The 12078-nt window shown below is 49.7% G+C and overlaps 1 long non-coding RNA gene across 5 annotated transcripts; it reads left to right on the top strand.

Moving 5' to 3' along the window:
• The first annotated feature begins 2466 nt into the window (after nt 1–2466).
• Nucleotides 2467–11355, top strand: LOC103350873 (uncharacterized). 5 transcript variants are annotated; one of them, XR_007910034.3, is made up of 4 exons: nt 2467–2637; nt 3425–3495; nt 10120–10432; nt 10889–11355. It is a non-coding gene; the product is annotated as an uncharacterized LOC103350873 (long non-coding RNA). The 5 variants fall into 5 exon arrangements; XR_518726.5 differs by having other exon boundaries at nt 2480–2678; XR_016219867.1 differs by having other exon boundaries at nt 2481–2637; nt 10120–10393.
• The last annotated feature ends 723 nt before the right edge of the window (nt 11356–12078 follow it).

Here is a 12078-nt window from a genome sequence, read left to right as displayed (position 1 = left end):
GCCTGGCCAGGCTGCTCTCTGCTCTGCTGGCCTGGGCTCTGCTTGCACCCAGGGTTGGCAGCAAGTGACTTGTGGTGCTTGCCATGGGAAAGAGAGAGCAAGCCGGCGCTGCGGCTCACTAGGCTAATCCTCCGCCTTGCGGCGCCGGCACACCGGGTTCTAGTCCCAGTCGGGGCGCCGGATTCTGTCCTGGTTGCCCCTCTTCCAGGCCAACTCTCTGCTGTGGCCAGGGAGTGCAGTGGAGGATGGCCCAGGTGCTTGGGCCCTGCACCCCATGGGAGACCAGGAAAAGCACCTGGCTCCTGGCTCCTGCCATCGGATCAGCGGGGTGCGCCGGCCGCAGCGCGCCGGCCGCGGCGGCCATTGGAGGGTGAACCAACGGCAAAAGGAAGACCTTTCTCTCTGTCTCTCTCTCTCTCACTGTCCACTCTGCCTGTCCAAAAAAAAAAAAAAAAAGAGAAAGAGAGAGCAGCAAAGCCGAGCAGGGAGATGGGCAGGCCCAACAGGAAGGGCCTTGAGATGCTCAGGGGCCGAGCACAGAGCTGTGAGCAGCCAGAGGTCCTGCCTACGGTGCATCCCCAGTGCCTGGGGGGCAGGGCGGGGGGCGGGGGCACATCCCGAGGAGCAAGGTCACGCTGGGGAGGAGGCACTGGGGGGTCTCACAGACCTGTGGATCAGCACCACAGGGATGGAGACCTCCAGTGAAAATACCCCCTCTGCTGGAGGAGGAGTCAGAGGCCACACGGGGCAGGTGCTTCGCAGCCGCCATTGGCCTGAGCTCAGCGTGACGGGGGGTGGAGGCAGGAGTTTGCCTTTGAACTGAAGCCTGAAGCTTCTGATCGTGACCCTCGATCCCACCCACTGCTCACTGAAACGAGCTGTGGTTTTGAGGTTGAAGTGACTGGGACGTTTCCTTCACCTCTCATCAAATAACCCAGTCCCAGGTGCCGTCAGCCACCACTCTCTATGGCTTCTTCCTCCAGGAAGCAGGCAGAGGACAAGCTCAGCGGGGGCTGCCTCATGGTTGTGGAAGACGTACAGGAGGATGGGGTCAGGCATCTACAAGGTGTTCTAGAAGCTTCCAAGTGCTTCCTTTGGAGCCTGCCGTGCAGGGATCTGGGCAACCCCGGGGGTGTGCTGGGCACGCTCCCTGCACCATGGGCAGGTGCTTAGTGAAGCTGAGGGCATCGGGAGCCTTTTCTTCTCCCCCAGCACAGGGAGGGTATGGGGGTGACACCTGCCAAGGATTTCCAAGCCCCCAGCAGGATTACAGCTTCCTCCTCCTCCTCCCCCTCTTCCTCCTCTTCTTCCTCCTCTCCTCCTCCCCTGGCCTTGTACTGTCTCTGTGCTCCACATTGGGATAATACAGCAGCTACCTCCACAACATGACACAACTGTGCAGCCCAACTTCAAGGCCACCAAGAAGGTCCTCGGGCCCCTGAGAATCGAGTCCTCTCCAGGGGGACAAAGGCTTTGTCCATTCATCAGAGCCAGGGCCCCAGCGGGAGCCAGAGCGGGGCCATGTCCCCACCGCTGGGGCAGCTGGGTGAACAGACGCATTGGGAGAGTGATCCCTCAGCTCTGCAGTAGCTGGGTGGGGCCCAGGGACGCTCCAGTCCCGGCCTGGTGTCCTCTGCCCTCTGCCCTCCGGCTCAGGTGCCACACGAGCATTGCCACTTCCAGTGACGGCCGTGCTGTGAGAACAGATGGAGATGCTCATGGGGGGTCATGGGCAGCAGACCCTGCAGCTGAACCCCCCAGCCCTGCCTCATACACCCGCCCCTTGCACAGCCGCCCAGCTAGAATCCAGGCTGTGAGTCGGCCTCGGTCACAGGCACCTTGCCACGATGTGAATAATGAAGGAAAGTGTGGCTCTGTCAAATGCCAAGGTTTGGAAGGGTGGGTGTGAGCTCTTTCTGGTGGGTCTGCTTGAGCACCGTGCTACCCAGCTCCCGCAGGTGCCTCCAGGTCTCTGTCTTCTCCGCTGGCCTCCTTGCCTGGTTTTGCTGATCTGATCAATTACACATTAAGACAAACAGGCCTCTCACATCGTCAGGCCTAGAATGTTCCCAGACCCAGCAAGCTTGGGGCCTGTTTCCAGCAAGATACGGCTGTGCCCCTCTCAGGCTGTTTGCCATTTTCATAGTCCTGGAGGAATGGGGGGGCTTGGGTGCCCCAGGAGCAAAACCAGAATCCTATCTGAAGTGTTCTTAAAATGCTCATTTCTCAAGAATGCAAGAACCCTGTTGTGATTCAGGGCCTTGGTGCTAGTCTTCCATCCCGCAAGTCCAGGAGGAAACCTCTCACTCAGGGCCTTGGCCTTGGCCTTGGCCTTGTGCATGCACTTTCTCCCACACGAGCAGTGTCCCGCCACATGGCACAGCTGCCCTGGAGGAGCAGGCCTGGTGGTGAATGCAAATTCCATTGCAGAGGTTCTCCTAGCAACGTGGCAACAATAACAAACCCGCAATAACCTTTTGTCTCGAGCTGTACGAAGCAGCGTGGCCATTCGGCTCACCAGAACACTCACAGGATATTCTGCGAGGGCAGAGAGCTTTTGAGCCGAAGCATTGAAACCGGAGCCCCCCCCCAGTCGCTTTCCTCCTGTCTGCTCTCATCTATCCAGGAAGGCACCAGGTCTGTGCTCCCAGAGCAGGAGGTACCCCAAGAGAACGCAGGTTAGGAAAAGATGGGGGCTGGGAAGGTCGTGCTCCTAGCCGTGGTTTGGGGACGACCTGCACACATCGGCCAAGTCACTTTCACTCTTGAAATCTTAGTCTCCTCATCTTCAAAGTCAGGAGTTACTTCTTAACTGTTCACGGGCGCTTGCTAAAAACCTGCATTCTTGACTGTAGACAATAGAGAGAGCAGTGTTGCTTTGTCGGGGGGAAGAAAAGCAAACCCAGATTCTTGGGTCTCCATTTGCCCTGCGAATCAGGAGCTCGGGGCTGTGCCCCAGAAACGTGACTTATGACCACGGCAAATGGACAAGTCCACCTGGACAGTTCTGGAAAGGCCTGGGCGACCACTTCCCAACCGTGCTTGCTCAGCCGTAAAGATCACACGCCCCTGAGTGCTGGCCGGGGGTGTGCTTTGTTTTCTCTGATTTTATGTAGGACTAAACCAACCCATTTTCTTTGCTGTTTCGCATGGGTTTTCCCTATTAAAGACTATGTGCTCCATCAGAAAAACTTATGTGCCTCTAAAATCTACCTATTTTTAAAAAATCTTTATGTGTTTCTTTTTATTTGAAAAGCAGAGAGACAGAGACAAAGAGACAGATCTTCCATCCACTAGTTCATCCCCAAAGGCCTGCAACACAACCAGCTTGGGCCAGGCTGAAGCCAGGAGCAAGGAATTCAATCCAGGTCTCCCAGGGGGTGGCAAGGACCAGGTATTTGAGCCATCTCCTGTTGCCTCACAGGTATGCATCAGCAGGAAGCTGGATCAGAAGCGGAGGAGCTGGGACTTGAACCCTGGCACTCCAGCACGAATGTAGGTACCCTAACAGGCAACCGGAGCGCTGTGCCAAATGTCCGCCCCTATATTTACATCTCTATTTATAAATATACTACGCGTTAACATAGTATGTTAAATATTGGCAGTGTTAATATATTACAAACATTCTAAAATACTAATCAAAGTTTTTTAAAGGGAAAATTTGAAATGAGATTTTAAGAACTAAATTGTTTTCAATTTGTGTGTAAAGCAGAGAGAGATGTGTGTAAAGCAGAGAGAGACAGAGATCTCCTATCCACTGGTTTACTTCCCAAATGCCTGAGCAGCCAGGCCTGGGCCAGGCTGAAGTCAGGAGCCCAGAACTCAATGAGGGCCTCCCACATGGTGGCAGGGACCTGAGCCATCACTGCTGCCTCCCAGGGCGCACATTAGCAGGAAGCTGGATCAGAAGCAGCTGGAACTCAAACCTAGATACTGCAATATGGGATATGTGTGTCCCAAGTGGCATCTTTACTGCTTTGCCAAAAGCCTACCCCTGATTTTAAGGATTTTATTAGTGGGGGCCAGCGCTGTGGTGTAGTAGGCTAAACCTCCATCTGCAGCACCAGCGTCCCATATGGGTTCCAGTTTGTATCCCAGCTGCTCCTCTTCCAATCCAGCTCTTCGCTTGTGGCCTGGGAAAGCAGTATATTATGGCCCAAGCACTTGGGCCCCACACCTATGTGGGAGACCTGGAGAAAGCTCCTGGCTCCTGGCTTCAGATCAGCCCAGCTCCAGCCATTGCAGCCATTTGGGGAGTGAACCAGCGGATGGAAGAACTTGCTTTCTATTTCTCCCTCTCTGAAACTCTGCTTCTCAAATAAATAAAATTAAATGAAAAGACGTTTATCAGTGAAAATCTTTAACGCTACATGATATAGGAACACCAAACACAATTTGCAGCATTTATTTTTAATACATTGTTTTTAAATACTTAGTTATAATCACAGTGCCTCAAAATTTTGTGGAAAGTGGAATAAAAAGATAAGTTTATTTTGGTGCAAAAATTTCTAAATCCATGCATGGATTCAAAAGTTCGTGAAAAATGTGTATTACGAATAAACTATGAATGGATTTTAAAATGTTTCTGTAACAAAATAAGTTTATCTTTTAATTCCATTTTCCATTTGTCGCTCCCCCTCTTCGTGGAGGAACGACACAGGACCCTGCGCTGTTCTTTCGTCTGCTCGGCCCTCCCCGGGTTTGCTGCTGGTTCTTCCCGGGTTGGCTGCTGGTCCTTCCCGGGTTGGCTGCTGGTCCTTCCCGGGTTGGCTACCGTCCCTTCCACCTCTGTGGAAGGGCGGTTCCCCCTGCCACATTCCCCACTTCCGCGGGGGAGCGGCACACCGCCGGCCGGCTCTCTCGGGGGCTGCACAGGTGTTCCCCTTAGATGTTCCCCTTAGATGTTCCTGGTGCATGCCGTCTCTCTCCTCCTTTATAGTCCTCCTCCGCCAATTCCAACTCGGCTGCCCACACGCCGAGTACGCTGCTCTCCTCCAATCAGGAGCGAGTCCTACAGTTTATTGGCTGAACTGGAGGCACCTGTGTAGAAGCTGTTTTCTTCTCTCCCAGCGCCATATTGTGGGAGAGCAGATGCAAAGAATAAGTCTTAATTCCAGTAACTCAGTCTAGTCCGGGTTGCTCCCCACACCATTAACTTGCTTTTATTTATTTATTTGAAAGACAGAGTGATGGAGGGAGAGACAGTGAGAGAGAGAGATTCCGTCTGCTGGTTCACTTCCCAAATGACCACAATAGCCAGGCTGGACCAGTGAAGCCAGAGCCAGGAACTCCATCTGGGTCTTCCACGTGGGTGCAGGGGCCCAAGCACTTGGGCCATCTTTGATTGCTTTCCCAAGCGCATTAGCAGGGAGCTGGATTGGAAGTGGAGCAGCTGGTTCTTGAACCGGTGTTTGGATAAGGGATGCCGGCGCTGCAAGTGGCTACAGCACAATGCCAGCCCCCTGAAATATTTGCAAGCATCTATTTCCAAAATGTTCTTTCCATAGCATGAATTCCTTTCAAAAGTGATTACTTTCTCACTCAAATTAACATTATTTCCTCCTCCCTCTTACCTGAAATGGACACATTAAACATATTTTTAAAACTATCTGCTGAGTAGTATATTTGCCACAGGAAAAGTCAGCAAATTTGGGACATTTTGTATTCATAAAAGAATAATGGTTACCTCAAGTTTAATGATGATTTTAAGTGCTTGGCAACGAGATAAATTATAACCTTTTAAGGCCACAAATGATTTTCATCATCATCCCCAATCTCACTGATATCCTATAATGTTTTTGTGGATTTCTGATTCAGCTGTTTTGCTACAACGACCTCCAAGGGTTGACACAGCGAGTGACTCCATGGTGACGGCTGTGCCTGTCCATTTTCCTTGGTGCCTTTTCTTTGTAAATTCTGTCAAAGCGGTCACTCTGTCAGTGGCTCTCCTCATATGGACGCTGCTCCGCTCCCTATCTCTTTTTAATTAACTAAGTCATTTACTGTTGAGAATGTATCTTTTTCAGCACACCTTTTCCTTGGAAGGCCATATAAAAGTATCACTTCCTGCATTCATTATTGAAACAGGATCTAGCAGCTCAATTATGGAGTCCTGACAGAAGAATCGCAGATTTCATCCACGCAGCAGGAATTTATCATCAAACATCCCCCCATGTAGAATTTTCACTAACATGTTGGGCTTTGTATCTTCCAGTGGGTTTTTCGAACTAAAGAAAACACCTAAATTTTTCACTATGGTTTTATCTAAATTATTTCAATATTTTTTTTTGGCTATAGTAGTTGTTCTAATAGTATATTTGCTGCTAGAAAATCTCAAAAGAGTGGCTTCTACAAAGCTATGCATATTTCCCAAGGTGCTTTAAAATATTGAATTGAGGATCACAGAGGCTGGTTTTCATGTCTCGGTTCCTTCATTTCAAATCCTGTTCTAATACAGCAAAGGAACCCTACTGATAAGTCACGGTTAATTGGTAACAATTATAGATGTAAACAGCTGTAGTTCAAATAGATTTTTAAGACAATGTTTTAATTTGAAGGAAGTTGAAGTTGACGGAAGAATTACAAAGACAGAACAGAGAATTCCTAGACACCGTTTACCCAGCTTCTTGAACATTAATATCTTACATAACCACAGTGTATTTATCCAAATAAATTAACATTGGCACAGGACTACGCACTACACTAGGCACTTTATTTGTATTTCCAAGTGCTCCCATTAACACCCTTCAGGAAAAGGTCCAGGACCAAATGGTCACTAGTCAACCACACATAACAATTTTTTTTAAATATTTGTTAAGACAGAAAAAAACAAACTAAACCACGTTGGCACTCTGCTTCACCAAGAGAGAGTGAACTGCCAAATATCAAAAGACCCCGAAGTGAGGGTGTCTTGGGACTCCCCCTTCTGTGTTGTGAACTCAGGGCTATTCCCTGGAGTCCTCTCTTCTCTGCTACTTGAAATGAGGTGGTAAAACTATGTTCCTAAATCTGTATATATGAAATACATGAAATTTGCCTTAAATAAGAAAAGAGATGAGGTGGTCCAGCTTGTGGCCTCATTAAAGGGCCATCCACAGTATGTTTATAAATACTGGGGACTCTTTCTTCTTGTCTTGCTTTATTTTTTTTTTAAGACATAAATACGCCGGCGCCGTGGCTCAATAGGCTAATCCTCCACCTTGCGGCGCCGGCACACCGGGTTCTAGTCCCGGTTGGGGCGCCGGATTCTGTCCCGGTTGCCCCTCTTCCAGGCCAGCTCTCTGCTATGGCCAGGGAGTGCAGTGGAGGATGGCCCAGGTGCTTGGGCCCTGCACCCCATGGGAGACCAGGAAAAGCACCTGGCTCCTGGCTCCTGCCAGGATCAGCGCGGTGCGCCGGCTGCAGCGGCGGCCATTGGAGGGTGAACCAACGGCAAAGGAAGACCTTTCTCTCTCTGTCTCTCTCTCTCACTGTCCACTCTGCCTGTCAAAAAAAAAAAAAAAAAAAGACATAAATATGGGCACATCGAAGTCAAGTTCCCTTTCCATAGCAAACGCATTGTGATCAAGAGTAGCAGTGGGCGTCTTTTGCATCTCCCAGGGTGCACGCCTCACATTCTCCAGGTCACTGCTCTAAGCTCTGTCCACACCCTCTGGTTGTCAGGGGGAACACCGTGAGATCCTAGGTCTAAACTCAGCCAGCTGCACTGTTGCAATGTCATCTCCCTTGCCGGGCAAGACCACGTTCTTCTGAATTATTGATAGGTACTAAACAGCTACGGAGCAGCCCATTAATTAGTGTGCACAGGTACATTCCTTCAGGAGCACTGCTTCGGCCTCCCCTTGACACACTCTTCTGGCAGGGCAGTGCTGGAACAACTTTAGGGGGTGGGAGGCAGACAGCCCTGAGGCACCCCTGAAGTCACCCCCACATAACCTGCACACTCCCCACGGTTGTGCTCGCTCCACGGTTTCACCACTGAGACTGGAGAGTACACACCTGACAGCTAGGACATTGTTATATGGGAAGAAGGGAGGAGGTTGTGGACGCCCCCCACAACAAGCAGACACTGGAAGAGGCCCTCAGTGGTCAGCCCTGTTGGGGATTGCCTCAGCTGAAGAAAGCCACCTGCCCCAAGGCCCACGTCCTTCCAGGGCCAGCCTGCAACAGTGACCGGCCCACTGGAGGGAGGAAGGCCTGCCCCTTCCTGCCATCTTGGCCCAACGCTGGGGGCTACCCCAGCTTCACAGCCCCCTGAGTATTGACTGAGCCCTCTGCTGGGAACCCATCACAATGAGCTGCTCCCTCGGCCCAATCTGTGGGTCTACAATGCGAGAGCAACCCCCCCCGTAAGTGTCCCACACACGAGTCCACTCTCAGCACCCACTTCCCAGAAAACACTCCCCTCTTGCGCCAGCAGTCAGAATTGAAACAGCATGGAGTGGTAAGGAAAACCAGCACACCGGTGCCTGTGGGTGTTCCCAGACCTGTGTGTGTGTGTGTGTGGCCCATTTTGGTCATTTTCTTATAAAATTTGTAATACAAAATACATGCTTTCTTCATTTAAATCTTATTTTTGGAGCTAGTGTTGTGGCACAGTGTGTTGAGCCATGCATTCCACGTGAGCACCGGTTTGAGTACCAGCTGCGCCACTCCTGATCCAGCTCCCTGCTAACGTGCCTGGGAGAGCAATCAACGATGGCCCAAGTGCTTGGGCCCCTGCTCCCCACGTGGGGTTCCTGGGTGGCATTCCGAATGCCTGACTTTGGCCTGGCCCAGACGTGACTGTTATGGCCTTTAGGAAGTGAACCAGAGGGTAGAAGATCTCTTTCTGTCTCTTCCTCACTCTCTGTAACTCTATCTTTCAAACACATAAGTAAATCTCTCTAAAGATCTTATTTCTTCTTAAATTTTGATTTATTTTACATATCAGTACATAGTTTTAATTTTATTATTTATTTTAAAATTATTTACTCATTTGAGAGAGAGAGACAGAGCGCTCCCACCTACAGTTCACTCCCCAGATGGCTGCAAATGGCTTGGGCTTTGTTCAGGGCCAAGGCTACAAACTGGGAACTCAATCCAGGTCCCCCATGTGGATGGCAGGAACCCATTCACTTGAGCCATAACTACTGCCTCCCAGGGTTTGCATCAGCAGGGAGCAGGGGTCAGGAGTCACACCCAGGAGTCAAACTATGACATGGGATATGGTGTCTTAACCGGTGTCTGAACTGCTAGGTTAATCCCCACATAGATGCATGAAGGTTTTAAATCACTGCCTAATTGTCAGGATATCCCATAATAACAGCCACCGTCTGAGGGTCATTTGCTGGGCATTTGCTGGGCATTTGCTGGGTGCTGGGTATCTATTCCATGCGTGTCTATCCAGTGCCTGTTCTGGACTTGAAGGACAGCAGCCACCATTACTCTTGCTCTACTTCAAGAGTCAGCCACAGTTGTGACAGGCTAAAATGCCACTTGGGAGGCCCAGGTCTCATATCTGAGATCCTGGGTTCTAATCCCAGCTGTACCCGACTCCAGCTTCCTGCCAATGCACACCTGGGAGGCAGCAGCTGATGACTCAAGCAGTTGGGTCTTGCAGCCCCCACATGGGAGACCTGGATGGAGCTCCTGGTGTCCAGCAGTTGTGGGCATTTGGAGAGTGAACCAGTGAGTGGGAGATTGCTGCCTGTCTCTCTGCCTTTTAAATAAAATAGCTAAATTAAAATTGTACACATGGGGCTGGTGCTGTGGCGTAGTTAAAGCCATGGTCTGCAGCACCAACATCCCCTGTGGGCACTGGTTTGAGTCCCGGCTGCTCCACTTGAGATCCAGCTCCCTGGTAGTGTGCCTGGGAAGGCAGCAAAAGATGGCACAAGTCCTTGGGCCCCTGCATTCACACAGGAGACCTGGAGGAAGCTCCTGGCTCCTGGCTTTGGCCTGGTCCAGCCCCAGTCATTGTGGCCATCTGTGGAGTGAACCAGTGGATGGGAGGTCTCTCTCTCTCTTTCTCCCACCCCCTCTGTCTCTCCAGCTCTTTCTCTAAATCTGCCTTTCAAATGCATAAATATAAAGTATTGTACATGAAGAGTTGGCTGCTATCTTCTCCCTATTTGCCAGATGAGAAGACTGAGGTTTAAGTGACTTGGTCACGGTAGGAGCAGGAAGCTGTGGGGCCAGGATCCATAAGCAGGCAGCTGCTGCCCACCCTGTCTGCTCCGACGCCCTCCCCCAGGACACCCCCCACCCAACAGCTCATCTCAGCAGCGCCCTCTGTTGGGCGGCCGAGGCTGGTACAGTGGCCCTGCAGCGCCTCTGCCCCCCAAACTGGAACTCCTGGAACCGGGTCTCCACGAGCTGTCCCCTTCATCCTCACCCAGACCGTATTTCAAAGGTGCTTTTCTTCAAAACTGGGGTTTGAAGGAATCAAAAGGTACTGCATTCCATTCTTAATATGAAAATCTCAGGTTAAGCTTTTAAAATCCTTGCATGCAGGCCCTGTGTGTTGGAGGCCTGTTTGCAGATAGGGTAACTACCTGCTTACCGGGGCCCGAGTCTCTGGTGGGAAGTGGAATGTTTTTATTGAAATTGTTCTTGTTTGGGTTTCGGAGGTTGGGGTGGGGGGACGAGAGCTGATCTACAATCTGGGTCTGGTTTTAATCACAGCACAATCTTCATGAGACGATGGGAGGCTGAGAATTTTTTATTCTGATATTTCTCAAGAAAAACGCATGTTCAGGAATGATGCAAAGCCATCAGCCTTGGAAGAAAGATGGCAAAAAGGAACCTCTTGTATTCAAAAGCAGCAGGAAATTCCAGAGGAGTTCCACAGGGGGAGGGGAACCACTCTGTATTGCTGTTTGTTAGGTTGTTATTTTTTTTTTTTTAGCACGGTGTAATAGCTGGTTCTGTCAAGCACCCAAAACTCCTTTCAGAAATCAGACCGTTGGCATTCCCTGAAGTGAAAACACAACCCTGTACCAAACACATCAAAGACCCACCAGGTGTCCCGTGGCCCATCCACCCTCTTCAGAGACGCTCTGTCCACAGATCCAGCGTATCGTCAACGATTTCACGTCTGTGCAGTTTGTCATCAGCCTCCGGGTCTTCTTGAAATTTCCACAGTTTCATTTAATGGTCAACGCACTGGCATGGGGGGAGGGGGAGGTCATTTGGCCTGATGTCAAGGTCAGCTGTTGATACTGAAGGTGTTTCAGCCTTTGCAATGGTGAGAAGGGTGCAAGCTCAGCCTTCCAATCAGCCGCGAAACTACCAACGCTTCCTGGGTGTGGGTGTGTGGCGCTGATGCGCAGTGGGATGTAGTTTTCATTAAATACAAACAGAGTGCAAGCACAACTTTACTGTTTTCAGGAGTGTCCATAATTTCAAAATTAATCATCTTCTTTCTTATGCATCTGGGTGAATTTTGACTTTATAACAGGCATAATGATTCAACTACAGAGAATAAAAACTAGCAAAAAAAAAAAAAAGGCGGGAGGTGCCAATAAAAGCAAAAAGAGAGAAAAAAGTTTCAGAGGAATGAGGCTTTGCCAAACGATATACAACAGAGTTCCCTCAAATTCATTCTGAAATGCCTCGTTTGGAGTTTATTTGTGCTGGTTTCATAGCCTGAATCAAACCACAGAGGTTTCATGTGTAAAGTAAGCACCGGTTTTAAAATTCATCTTTGGGTTAGGAGAGCATCTCTTCTTATTCCCATTGTCTTGTCTCTTTCCAAAGCAAGAAATTTAATTTTTTTATGTGACTGGAATAGTCACATGTCACAATACAGTAGGACCTAAAACTCCAACAACTTTGGCTTAACCTTGCAATTTTCTAAATCCACCGTGAAAAGTAAAAGAAAGCTGGATAAATTAAAATATCTAATATTTTCCAACTGTTTTGTTTCTTCTCCTTTGCTGTAAATTATACATGTTTACAAGAAGGAGTACAACTGCCTTTCCTCCTGTTGCTTGAATCCCTTTGTCTACAGAAAGTGGAGCATGCTCATCCATTATTTAAGTTGCTGTTTCTATAACTGAATTAATGTATACATCTACACAAGCAAATGGGCTGCTG

This window comes from Oryctolagus cuniculus, chromosome 13 (genome assembly GCF_051225735.1).
Source record: "Oryctolagus cuniculus isolate XC-2025 breed Fujian yellow rabbit chromosome 13, ASM5122573v1, whole genome shotgun sequence".
In the NCBI taxonomy this organism is placed as follows: Eukaryota; Metazoa; Chordata; class Mammalia; order Lagomorpha; family Leporidae; genus Oryctolagus; species Oryctolagus cuniculus.
Note: the sequence above shows the minus strand (reverse complement) of the source record. Positions and strands in the feature narration are given on the sequence as shown.